The sequence below is a fragment of the Dunckerocampus dactyliophorus genome, chromosome 13 (assembly GCF_027744805.1).
Source record: "Dunckerocampus dactyliophorus isolate RoL2022-P2 chromosome 13, RoL_Ddac_1.1, whole genome shotgun sequence".
NCBI classification, from domain to species: domain Eukaryota; kingdom Metazoa; phylum Chordata; class Actinopteri; order Syngnathiformes; family Syngnathidae; genus Dunckerocampus; species Dunckerocampus dactyliophorus.
Genome location: NC_072831.1, coordinates 2,748,114 through 2,761,187, shown reverse-complemented (window position 1 = coordinate 2,761,187; position 13,074 = coordinate 2,748,114). Strand labels below are relative to the sequence as shown.

Here is a 13,074-nt window from a genome sequence, read left to right as displayed (position 1 = left end):
ATAACGGGCAAAATTCCTCAAAAAGTGCACTTTTCCTTGAATTTTGTATTAATGTGGATGTACAGTATTATCCATAGTTGTGTCACAGTTTAGGTGTATATGCTCACATGTTGTCATCTGTCAAGAGTACAAATGAGTACAAATCCTTCCTTCAATTAGTCCGTACATTTTATGTATTGCTAATCGCTTTCTTACTAGGCTCAATTCCTACCTACTTTAAAAAGGCCATTATCCAGACTGGGTGCCCTTGCAGGCCTTGCCTGTGGTGAGGTGGGTGGCCTGTCAGTCATGTGTCCTCGGCCTCCAGAGCTGTCATGTATTTGTCCAGAGCTTTTATGTATTTATTTATTTTTAATTGCATAACAGACACAATTCCATCTCATCATAGACACGTGTGGAGCGTACTGGATCAGGGCACCACCTGCCTGTTCCGTGACACCTGCCAGGCGGGGGCGGGACTGGGTTCGCAGGGATCGTGGGCCTGGGTGGTGTTTGGGGAGTGTGCATCTTAGGGCCGAGTCTGTGGGGGGTGTGGTGCTCTGCCACCTGTCTTTGTGCTTTCCGCATCTTTCCATTTCCCCGAATTATCTGTGGGCTTTTCGGGGCTGTCACTCAGGTGGGCGGGCGGTGCACCGAGGAGTAGTCTGACTCCTGGTGGCTGGTGGGGTCTCGTCTTCTCGGCTCTGATGCTTGGCCTCGCTGCAGCTTGCCTGCCCAGCGGGTGTTGGCCGACACTGCTCGTCCGTTTGTCCTCCTGCTTACTCATTTGCTGGCTTTCCCCCTCACCTGCTCCTATGTCTGCCTTGCTGGGGTCATCCTGCCGTTGTGGTGACGAGAAGCTTAAGTTAGGTTTTACCTCTGCTCCCGTGCTTATCCACCCTGATTGTTTGACGGGAAGTCTAGAAGTGCAGTGTTTAGCCTGCAGCTTACCTCAGGGAGAGTGTTAAGTATAGGCATAGTTTGGCTTCTGTTGTTGTTTTTTGGGGATTGGGACAGAGTTATGGGAAGGGACAGCCCCAGATTTTGGCTAGTAGTGCCCCCTTTTGCTTGCTTTAAAGCGAAACACCAAGGCAGGAAGAGGAGGGGAAGAGGGAGTGGAGGAAGAAGAGAAGAAGAAAAGAAGCTGGACACTCTGCAATGCAACTCTTCTGTTTACTTTTCTGTGTATTCTGTATTCACGTTTTTTGTCGTTTAACTATCTAGATACCTATGGAAGACAGTGAGAACATGAAGAACGCCGCGAAACATGGGGCTGAATGGACCTGTTAAAAGAGCCAGGATATTTCATCATCTGACGCATTTAAAATGTGATATTGCATTCCTCAAGTTAACACAGGCTAAAAAAAGGTTAGGTCAGGTGTTTCACTCAGACCTCGATTCCAGGTTCCGCGGTACGGCCATATTAACACATAAAAGAATTGAGTTTAATTGAACTAATATTACCCGGGATCCACAAGGGAGATTTGTAATGGTTACTGGGGTCCTTTATCATAGGCCCGTTGTGCTATTTAATGTCTACGCACCAAATTGGGACGATGAAAGCTATTTCATTAATACCGAGCCTAAATTCACAACAACGTATTTTTGGGGGTGACCTAAACTGTGTAATAGACCCTTTGCTAGATCACTCCAACCCCAAACCCACACATGTTTCAAAAATGGCCGGGTTACTGTCAGCCTTCATGGACCAGATGGGGAGTGTTGACCCGTGGCGGTTCCTATTTCCGCAAGGCAAGGCACTGTCCTTTTTCCCATGTATACCACTCATACAGTACAATAAACTATTTTTTTTGTCGATCGGACTTTCCTGCTCTTGACTACAAAAGCTGAAAATTCAACTATAATAGAATCAGTCCACGCCACAGTATTATTAGATTTTGCTTTCCCCCCTTATAAAATGGAACGTCCTCCCTGGAAATTGGATCGGATCAGGGCTTTAAATATCTACGCATCAAAATTACAAGGGACACAGAAGAACTCTATCAGGAAAACTTTTATCTTCTGCTTGAAAGAGTTAAGTCAGACTTAAAAAGATGGAAATCGCTTCACCTGTCCTTGGCAGGGAAAGTAAATTGTATTAAAATGAGTGTGTTCCCAAAATTGTTATACCTATTTCAGCGTATTCCAATTTATTTACCCAAATCCTTTTCGAAACTATCGACAAGGCCCTCACCTCATTTATATGGGACAGTGGGAGGCCTAGAATACGATTGGAACTGTTACAAAGGCCCAAATTAAAAGGTGGCCTGGCGCTTCCAAATTTTTGTCATTACTACTGGGCCGCAAATGATATACTGGCTTCACACTCCCGATGCAGACTGGTGTCGTTTTGAGGCCCCATCTTGCATCTGTACGTCTCTTCAAGCCCTAGCGACCTCCAGCCTCCCTCTTACTATTTCAGACTTCACCAACAACCCAGTCATAATACATACTTCTAGAATATGGTCTCAACTTAGAAAGAGTTGTGGCCTGAATAGCCTTTTCCACATCAGTCCAATAATTAATAATCACTTCTTTCCCCCAGCTAAATCGGACTCTGAATTTTTTTGCTGGTACAGGGAATTTGCAGCTTGAAAGGCTTTATATATGAATAGCACCTTCGCGAGCTTTGAAGACTTATCAATTAAATTCCACCTCCCTAGATCCAGCCTATTTCGGTATTTCCAGATTCGCCACTTCCTTCAGTGTAGTGATCCAAATGTCCCATATGTATCAGTAAAACGAGCTGGGTTACCTTGGAGGAGGATGTCTGGAATAGCGCACTGCAAAGGGTAAATGATAGCACTTCTTGTGCAAGATTAAGTATAATACAATTTAAGGTTTTGCACCGCAGCCACTACTCAAAAGCAAGACTGGCAAAAATATACCCAAATATAATTGATTGGGCAGCCCATATAACAGTGTGAATCTAATTCATGCAATTCAGTGAGGAGTGTGCAGCTTTATGGTTCAGATATTGTGGATATTCTATACCCACATTGTTATTGCTGGCATGTATTCATTTGGTTTCCATTGTTTTCCTTTCTTCTTTCTCAACTGATCTGAGTGTCTCTTTTACCGGGGGATGTACCTTTTGTTCGTGGGTGGGGGGAGTATACGGCAGGCGTCTCGCCTGTGTGTTATAACACAAAAAGAAAAGAAAACCTGAGCACCATTCCGAAATATATCTACCCTTGATTGTATGTTTGTATCACTGCATGCATGTTCATGTACATCCACTGTTGGTGCTCTATAAAAATTACATTATTACATTATTACATTAATTATTACAAAATAACATTATATATTATTATTACATTATAAAATAAGCCTATTAAGAAGGTATGTCGTATTTTCTATTATTATGTCTACAATATCAGGATAAGCGGCATAGAAGATGGACCGATGGATGTCTACAATATTGGGTAATAGGAATGTAAACATGACTATAGGCGTGTTATTTCATGTCTAGAGGGCTCTAACAATGTTAAAATGTGTCTTTAGAAGGTGGTAAACAGCTTTTCTATGTCTTATGTCCTATTTTCTCTAATGTCTACTACAGTATATTGGGTAATAGGAATGTAAACATGACTATAGGCGTGTTATTTCATATCTAGAGGGCTCTAACAATGTTAAAATGTGTATTTAGAAGGTGGTAAACAGCTTTTCTATGTCTTATATGTCCTATTTTCTCTAATGTCTACTACAGTATATTGGGTAATAGGAATGTTAACATGACTATGGGCGTGTTATTTCATGTCTAGAGGGCTCTAACAATGTTAAAATGTGTATTTAGAAGGTGGTAAACAGCTTTTCTATGTCTTATATGTCCTATTTTCTCTTATGTCTACTACAGTATATTGGGTAATAGGAATGTAAACATGACTATAGGCGTGTTATTTCATATCTAGAGGGCTCTAACAATGTTAAAATGTGTATTTAGAAGGTGGTAAACAGCTTTTCTATGTCTTATATGTCCTATTTTCTCTAATGTCTACTACAGTATATTGGGTAATAGGAATGTAAACATGACTATAGGCGTGTTATTTCATACCTAGAGGGCTCTAACAATGTTAAAATGTGTATTTAGAAGGTGGTAAACAGCTTTTCTATGTCTTATATGTCCTATTTTCTCTAATGTCTACTACAGTATATTGGGTAATAGGAATGTTAACATGACTATGGGCGTGTTATTTCATGTCTAGAGGGCTCTAACAATGTTAAAATGTGTATTTAGAAGGTGGTAAACAGCTTTTCTATGTCTTATATGTCCGATTTTCTCTTATGTCTACTACAGTATATTGGGTAATAGGAATGTAAACATGACTATAGGCGTGTTATTTCATGTCTAGAGGGCTCTAACAATGTTAAAATGTGTATTTAGAAGGTGGTAAACAGCTTTTCTATGTCTTATATGTCCTATTTTCACTAATGTCTACTACAGTATATTGGGTAATAGGAGCGTAGAGGTGATTATAGGGGTGTTATTTTATGTCTAGAGAGTTCTATGCTCAAACTACCAAAATATTCCTTTTATAAATAAGGAATCCTACTTTGTGGAAATTCACATATCACTGTCTGGTCTGGAACCAATTAATAATGATAAACAACGAATTACACCCACAACTGTGATCCAAAAACATACTTTTACTTTCTGTCTTGTGTATATTTGGGTTGAGTGATATGTCACCACCGGTCACATTGTCACATTATCAAGCTCATTATCTGGAGCAGCCCCCCGCTGTGCCCTTCATGAATGAGTTGGGCATATTGCGGGTGCACGTGTCCTCCTTCACACAAAAGCTGCGTCTCTGAGTGCATACGCAAAATGATAAGGACAGCATTTGCAAAAGTTTCTTTTTGAAAGAGTTTGAATGACAAAATTCTGCCTTCGGGTAAACATGAGGCCAAAAGTGTTTTTCATTCATGTGACTTCGCACTTGCATTCACACCTATGTATGTACAATTTCATTTATTTCTTTCAATTTGTTTTGAACGCAACAAATCCAAGCAAAATAAGCTTGATGGAGCGTGGTATTATTTATCCTTACTATTGTGCATCTATAATATAGGAGGCACATGGAAACAGACCAGCAGGGGACAATCTTTGCCAAATAATGCAGAGAACAGGGTGAGCTGAGATTTGGACCACAGTTAATCCCATGTGAAAACACTGCTCTCCTCTGGGTTCCTGGATAGATAAGCCAATTAGAGGTGTCTGGGATTGCTTTTGGAGAAGACTTATATATAAGGCTGTGTGTGTGCGTGTGTGTGCGTGCGTGCGTGTGTGTGGGTGGGTGTGTGTGTGTGTGTGTGTGTGTGTGTGTGTGTGTGCGTGCGTGTGTGTCTTGGTGATGTGCGGAGCGATACTGAAATAGCTCTAAAAATCAAAATATTGATAATGTTGATACTTGAGTCATTTGAGGTGATCTTGGTCTGAAACATTTGTCTGATTGTAAACGGAGCCATGTGTGAATTGCGAATAAAGTTTTCATTCTTAAAGTTGTTCTTAATAACAAATCATTTATTTTCACGGTTTTATTATTTTACTTATTTTCCTTTTTCATTGCTTAAAATACAATTTTTTACATATTCTATCTGATTTTGGCCTCTGTTTGTTCTGTTGATGTATACAGTATTAGCTTGGCTATATTGTCAGTCCATCCGATACCTCAATATACTTCAGGGTTTAAAATACATAATGAACTTAAATTATAAATTAAGTTAATTTTTTCAAAAGAATCATTTATTAGGTAATAAATTAATAAAATGTGTAGTTTTTATGTTGATATGAAATACACTTCACATTAGGTGAATTTGCACAAAGTAACAGTATTGGATTTTTATTGCCGATAACAGCCTGAATTTGACTCAGTATCAGATCGGAAACAAAATCAGTGGTATCGCACATCACTAGTGTGTGTGTGTGTGTGTGTGTGTGTGTGTGTGTTGGGGATGTCTAGTGTTACGCCCCAGCTGGGGGAACACCAGAGCTTAACATAACATGGAAGAGGTCCCAACTCCCTCAAGTCCCAAACCACGCTTTCTTGTGTTATACAGGGGGTTCATTATATAACAAAAAAAGAATACAGCTGGATTTCAACATAAAGAGTCAATGAAAACGAACAGTCCAACACATCCGAATCGCAAGGTGTAGCAGGTTGGGAGGTGCTCTTCCCCTTCCAGGCGTCTCCCTCTGCCTCTTATGAAGTCCTAGGTCCCTTCTGCAGCCAATCGGGGAAGTTGGAGTCCAGGGGATCTATCATGATGAGTAAGTAATAAAACCCATTAAAATAACTGTATTAAATGTATTTTCCGTAGGGTAATCAAAGTTGCCACCGATTCTCAATAACGCCACTGGCTTTTTTAACACTTGATTAACGTCCTGTTTGAACCCTTGGCCCACACCGTAGTTTGGGGAAACGCAGCGGTGTTGCAGTTGATGTGGAGCCGCAAGCATGAACAAGTATGGAGAAGGAATGGACAAAGAAAAGCGTATTTTGAATGGCAAGCCCTGGAAGGGAGGACATGGGACGGACAGACGGAACAGCACCCTGAAGACGATGAATGAATCAAATTGAAATCAAGAATGTTGTGGTGCTGCATGCAGGCATAGCCGAAGACAGCTATTTGGAGGGCTTTTTTGTTACATTAAGGCCCTGTCACACCTTGACGATTTAGCCAGCTTACGCCAACGTATGAAAAATTTGGCGAATATGCTGGTGTACGTCGAATAACTTATTGGTAAGTTTTGTATAAGTTAAAAGCACGCTGAAGCACGCCGGCGTACGTCGTAGTACGTCCAAATCGTCCAAAAATTTTGTGCATGCACAAAACTTTTCGACGTATGTTGACGTATGATTCATACGACCAGCATATGTGGGCAATAAGTTATGCAATGGTTGACACACACACACATTATTTGTAAGTTACGCACAAGTCGTAATACGTCAACATACCTTGAGACAAAACTGTGTCTTGTTGGCTCTCTCCTTGGCAAGGATTGGCTGAGAGGAGATAGAGACCGCTGGGGAAGGAGCTTCCGATACCATTGACGCCTGTGAGGCGTTAGAACCTGCGTCATATAACAGAGTTATAGTGGGAGTGAGAGTGGGAGGGGAGGCTGTGGGTGGTGATGGATCGGTCCGTCACTGCCCTGATACTTCTTGGCAGCCGTCTTCGGAATTTTCTTCGGCATGATGGTGATGTTGACACTGCGATGTCTAGTGAGGTTATGATTTGAGTCACCAAGTGGCGGCCTTTTTATAGGCTACGGCACGTGATTGTCAGCCATACGCTGCCGTGCAGTTTGCGTAAGTTAGACTGGCGTTGGGCATAAGTTGTGAACGTCGGCAACACGCTACGCATTCGTTGGTATAAGTTGTCTATAAGTTATAGAAACGTTCTACTGTATATAAGTTACTAATACGTCATGTATACGTCAAAGTCATTATGAATATGCTATGTATACAGCCAAAATTGAAAAAAACATCCACAGTTCAACGTACGTCATCAAAATGATCACGTCGGGCATGCGCTGGCTAAATTGTCAAGGTGTGACAGGGCCTTTAGTAACTATTTGCTATTTTGTGTCACCTCAGTATGCGGGAACAAAGGCAGAAGCAGAGATTTTGTGCGTGACAGTCTGAAGGCCAAGCTAATAACCTGAAAAATACTTGAATTAATCGGACGAGATGAGCAGCCTTTCTCAGGAGTGGAAGACACGGGGCGTGCTATTTTTCGTGGGTGCAAAACTTGTATCACTCTCAGAACATGAAGTCCCACACGGCAGACATGCTTGTTTTGGCTTTGTGAAGGAAAGTGGGCGGGAGTCGGTCGCTATAGGCTGGATGCTGCAATGGGGGCGGACTTTAAACTTTAGAGTGATCTTTCAAAGGTACACTTATTATAGATAAAAGCGTCTTTCTGTCTGCGATTTATTGCAAGTTAACTATGGACAACATGTGACTAATTGCAATTAAATATTTTAATCGATTGACAGCCCCCTTGTTAACATTAAAAAAACACTCCAAAGGAGTCAGTGCCTCACCAGCCATGAACGTCATTGATATAAAGACAAAGTTTTGTGTTAAAGCTGTTACTATCAATATTTCAGTTAATTTTAGTTCCCAATAAGAAACAAGGCAAATGGCCCCTTTGAGCCCGTTGACTCTCGTCGACTATTTAACTTACTGTATTATCGCAAGCGAACTGTGGGATATTATTACACCTTTATATGCAGTCTAATGTCGTTACACTCAGTATAACAACATTTTCAGTTTAAAAGCTTCTCATAGAAGGCCTTCTTGACAAACACACTCACATAGCACAATCAGAGTTGCGCAGCAGTTGCATATGCATTGTTCTCACTCTCTCACACAAATTTGACCTGCCCTAGCACCCCACTACTTAGGAAGCACTAGTGTAGTGTAGTCCAATCAAGTCACGTTGCTGACTCATTTACATAAAAGTTCCTGGGACCTCACTGCTGTGCAAACGCAAAACATAATGGAGCATTGCTTAAAAAGGGCCTTTAGTAGTTGAATGTATGAGGGTGTGTGCGTGTGTGTGTGTGCACGTGCATGAGCTTGCGTGCCCGTGTATGTGTGTGTTAGGAACTGTGCAAGTATTTGTATAACACCACCTTGAAATAATACGTACATTTAAAATTGGTGAACATTTTTTCCCACAACAGTCATCCCTCGTTTATAGTGGTTTGTTGGTTCCAGACCTGACCACCATAAGTGGATTAGGATTCAATATTAATAAAATAAGTAACACCCTTATAGGCACCTTTACACTCCTATTACCCAATATAGTAGACATTATAAGAGAAACGAAGCCATTTAACACATAAATAAGACTCAAGTTTGTGTCCATTTTTAAAAAATGTCTTCCGGGTGTGTGGACATGAAGTGACGTAAAGGGGATTTAGAGTGTGCTGAATGTTAGCTGGAGCACGGCCGCAAAAGTAGCCCATGTGTTGATGATGATGACAATGATGATGATGATTAATATTATGTTATTATTGTGCCTGTTTTGATGAAATAATAAAAGCCTGGTTTGTGACCAAGTCTGGTTTGGGTTTCTGGCGACACCTAGTGGCCAGTGTACTACAGTTCATCAACGTCTTGTATTGCCTTAAAGGACGGACCGGCTTTTGTTCCCACAAATCTCCCGCAGACCGGGGGGTTCGTACATTACAGCGATCTAATTTATCTCATGTATTGTGTGTTGTGCGAAACTAAGACATGAATATCACATTAAAAGCACTAAATGAATGCTGACCCACCATCCACCTGTTCAAGCTGGAGTTTTTCCAGAGAGATGATTACATGGCTGTTTGACGTGTGTGGTAAAAGGCAGTGTGCTAGCATGAATCAACTTGAGACAAATGTGCACATTAGCACTCAATAAGCCATCAAAACTTACCTTTATGCATTCCAACATAGTATCAGCATTTGACACCAAATATGAGGTGAAAGAAAAATGGTAAAAATACAGCAGTAGTCTATCTGTGCGGCATGAGAGAAAGTTAGCACACGCACACGCAGACACGTTAAGTAAGACGGATGTAACAGAGAGAATCCGGCCACTTTTCAAAATAAAACATCATGGAAATTATTTTTTCTCTCTGTGTGGCCCAGTACTAAATGACCCAAATGACTCTGGGGCTTGGGGATCACTGCCTGAAAGGAAAAGTTTGCCCATCATCCACAATCCTTATGTGAGGCATGAACACACGTTTTTCTCTTTTCTGTGTGTTCTAAAGATATAACAATGGATAAAAAGAGGCAGCTAAGAATACCCGTAATAGGACACACCTATTCCGCCTTCAAAGCCTTCTGATAAAAACTCCAAAAAGCGCCAACAAGGCTCCATTTACATAATGTGACCTGCATATTAACCATGCTACAGCGACATTGTTGTTATTATTGTTATTAACATTGTTACGCCCAAGAACTATGTTACTGGTGTAGTGACACCTTGCCACAACACACCGGCTAGCTACTAGCCAGCTAGCGACTAGCTTCACCACACACTCGCTCACAATGCGTCAGGCCGCTAGTGAAGGGTAACGCTACATATTGGAGCTGCCGCCACTGCTGCTGTGTTTTTGTTTTTTAGTTTGGAAATGTTCACGCTAGGTGTAGCGTTCCTTTCTATGTGAAATCAATGCACCCAGGAAGGAAGTTCCCAAAATACTGTAAGTATTCCATGTTATAATGAATGTACCTGTTACTACATGCTCACAGCACGGATAGAAAACCATCAAACCTTGTTGGAGCTTTTTGGAGGTGTTTTAGGAATAGGTGTGTCCCATTACGTCCATTAATTACCTGCCTCTTTTTACCTGTTTTATAGCTTTAGAATGCACAGAAAAGAGAAAGACGTGTGTTCATGTCTCACATAAGGATTGTGTTACAGTGTTACATGTTGTATGTTGTATGTTGTATGTTGTATGTACATATGGTACATTCTTACATGTCACCATTTTGTTGTTACAACACACAACATTACTATAAAAAGAGAACTAGTTAGGTGCGCACGGCAAGAAGAATGCATAGTCGCGCATCACTTGTATTCCTTTTAGTTTTCTTAGTTTTTTGCCTTCATTATGTCTCCCAAGCCTGAGGCAGACTCTTATGATGGCCTGCATCAAAGGAAAGGAAAGGGAAAGTCAAAAATGAAGTGAAAAGTGGCAAAGAACGGAGCCGCATGCTTGGTTTAAGTTGCTTGCTGAATCATGATCTTACACATGAAAGGAATCTTTATGAACATGTTAAACATACATCCATTTCACCATTATCATCATCATCATCATCATCAATTTCCTATACCTACTATATACCAAGTAGGTACAGTCGTCGGTTGCCACTTTGAATTTCGCGGCTTCACGGTTTTTCAAAATATATTTATTAATAGATCATGTTGTTCGTGGTTAAAAACAGCCTATTATTCGTCAAAAATATGCACATTGAAACCTAAATGAAACATTTTCAAGCATAAAAATGTCTAAATGAAGCAAATATAAGGCATTCAGAAGATGCATTCAAAGAGGTTGTGATGATAATAATGCGGAGTCAGGCCCGTGTAACAAAAAGTATTTTAATACAAAAATGGAAAATGAAAGTACAAAACAAACACAGGAAGAAAAGTACAATGAAAATACCTCCGGACCTAGTCACAGGAATAATAACTGAAAACACTGCTGGCACGGAAAACTAAGCAGGGAAAAACACTGGAATATAACACAAAGAGCTGCTAACAAAAACTAGCAGAAATACCAACAATAACGGCTACTGCTGAAGAACGTCAAGCAGGCAGGGTGGTACTTACAATGTAGAAGAGCGTGGGTCAGAAAGCCAAAAACGCAATGCAACGAGAATGCTGGAGTGAGCATGACAAGGTGTAGCAAAGGGTAACAATCTGGCACTGAACCTAGCATTGGACACAGCTTAAATAGCACTCCCTAATAAGGCACAGGTGAGGATGATCAGCTCATCAGGGGTGTCAGGGATGTGCTGCAAGGGAAGACAGAGAGATGGCAGTACCGCAGCACACAATCCTGACAGTATCCCCCCCTTTTATAAGACGCTCCCTGGCGGCATACCTGGTTTATCGGGGTGGACGGAGTGGAAGTCGGAAATGAGAGAGGGATCTAGGATACAGGAGCAGGCGACCCAGGAGTGCTCTTCTGGTCCATATCCCTCCCAGTCAACCAAATACTGCACCCCCCTCATTCTCTTTCTCAAATCTAATAGGGCTCTCACTGTGTACGCGGGCTGGCCATCGATGATGCGGGGCGGGGGTGGAGCCTCGATCGAAGGGCACAGTGGGCTGGTAGCGACAGGCTTGATGCAGGAGACGTGGAAGACTGGGTGGACTTAAAGAGCCGGCGGGAGCTTCAGCTTGACGGCTGACCTGTTGACTATGGCCTCAGTCTTGTACGGTCCCACTAACCTTGGGGCCAGCTTCCGAGAGGTCGCTGCAAGTGGGAGATCTTTCGAGGAAAGCCATACCTCCATCCCGGGCTGGTAGTTAGGTGCGGGGATGCGGTGTCAGCAATCCGACGGTTGTTTTCTGCCGTCCGTGTCAGTGCGGCTCGGGTCGTGCGCGTCGTAGGTGTATGTGAACTGCCGGGACAGTGATTTCTGCTTCCTGGGAGGGGAAAAGCGGGGGTTGGTAACCAAACACAGTCTTGAAAGGAGACATACCTGTCGCCGAGCAGGGTTGATTCGAACCAGGTGCTATGCATTCCGTAGGCCAAGTTTGGAAAAAATCTTAGCCGAATGAAGAGATGAAAAGGCGGAATCCACTAGAGGTAACGGGGAACGGTTCTTTACTGTGATGTCATTAAGCCCGCGAAAATCGATACAAGGCCGTAGGGATTTATCATTCTTGTCAACGAAAAAAAACCCAGCCCAAGTGGAGAGGACAAGGGGCGAATAAGTCCTGAGGCCAGGGAGGACGCGATGTATTCCTTGAGCGCAAGTTGCTCGGGTCCAGAAATGCTATAGAGCAGGGGTCGGGAACCTTTTTGGCTAAGAGAGCCATAAAAGCCACATATTTTAAAATGGATTTCCTTGAGAGCCATATAATATTTTTTTACATTGAATACAAGTAAATGTGGGCATTTTTAAGGAGGACCTCTAAAGTTATTCTTTTTATTAACATTGTTACACTGAAGCTATCCAATAATAAATAAATTACTTCTTACCATTAATGCGACTTCTGGTGCTGCGTGCTTTTGCACCGTACTCCGTATCTTTTTCTTTTTCCAGAATTAGCGATCTGACTATTTGATTTAAGGAAGGGAAGTTCATGCGAATAGGCTACCGCGAATAGGCTACCGCATTATCCAGTGATAATCGAATTTTGGTGTTTGACCCGGAAAATATTGGAAGGACAGCTGGCACTGGCTCTGGCCACCCGCATTGTGGTAGAAAATGGATTGATGGACTAAAATGCATAACAAAGTTTTATATTTTGAGTGTTATTTTTAACACTGTGATTTCTGTAATGTACAATAAAAGGTCAGCGAACAAAAAACCAAAAATACATTTTTATCGTGTTAAGACATGTTTGAGAGCC

At 41.7% G+C, this 13,074-nt stretch overlaps 1 long non-coding RNA gene across 1 annotated transcript; it reads right to left on the bottom strand.

Annotated features, from left to right (window-relative positions):
- Positions 1–5,907: 5,907 nt before the first annotated feature.
- LOC129193023 (uncharacterized) lies at positions 5,908–9,521 on the bottom strand. The gene is made up of 3 exons (XR_008573533.1): positions 9,412–9,521; positions 6,939–7,054; positions 5,908–6,238 (listed from the first exon to the last, which is right to left on the bottom strand). It is a non-coding gene; the product is annotated as an uncharacterized LOC129193023 (long non-coding RNA).
- Between the last annotated feature and the right edge of the window lie 3,553 nt (positions 9,522–13,074).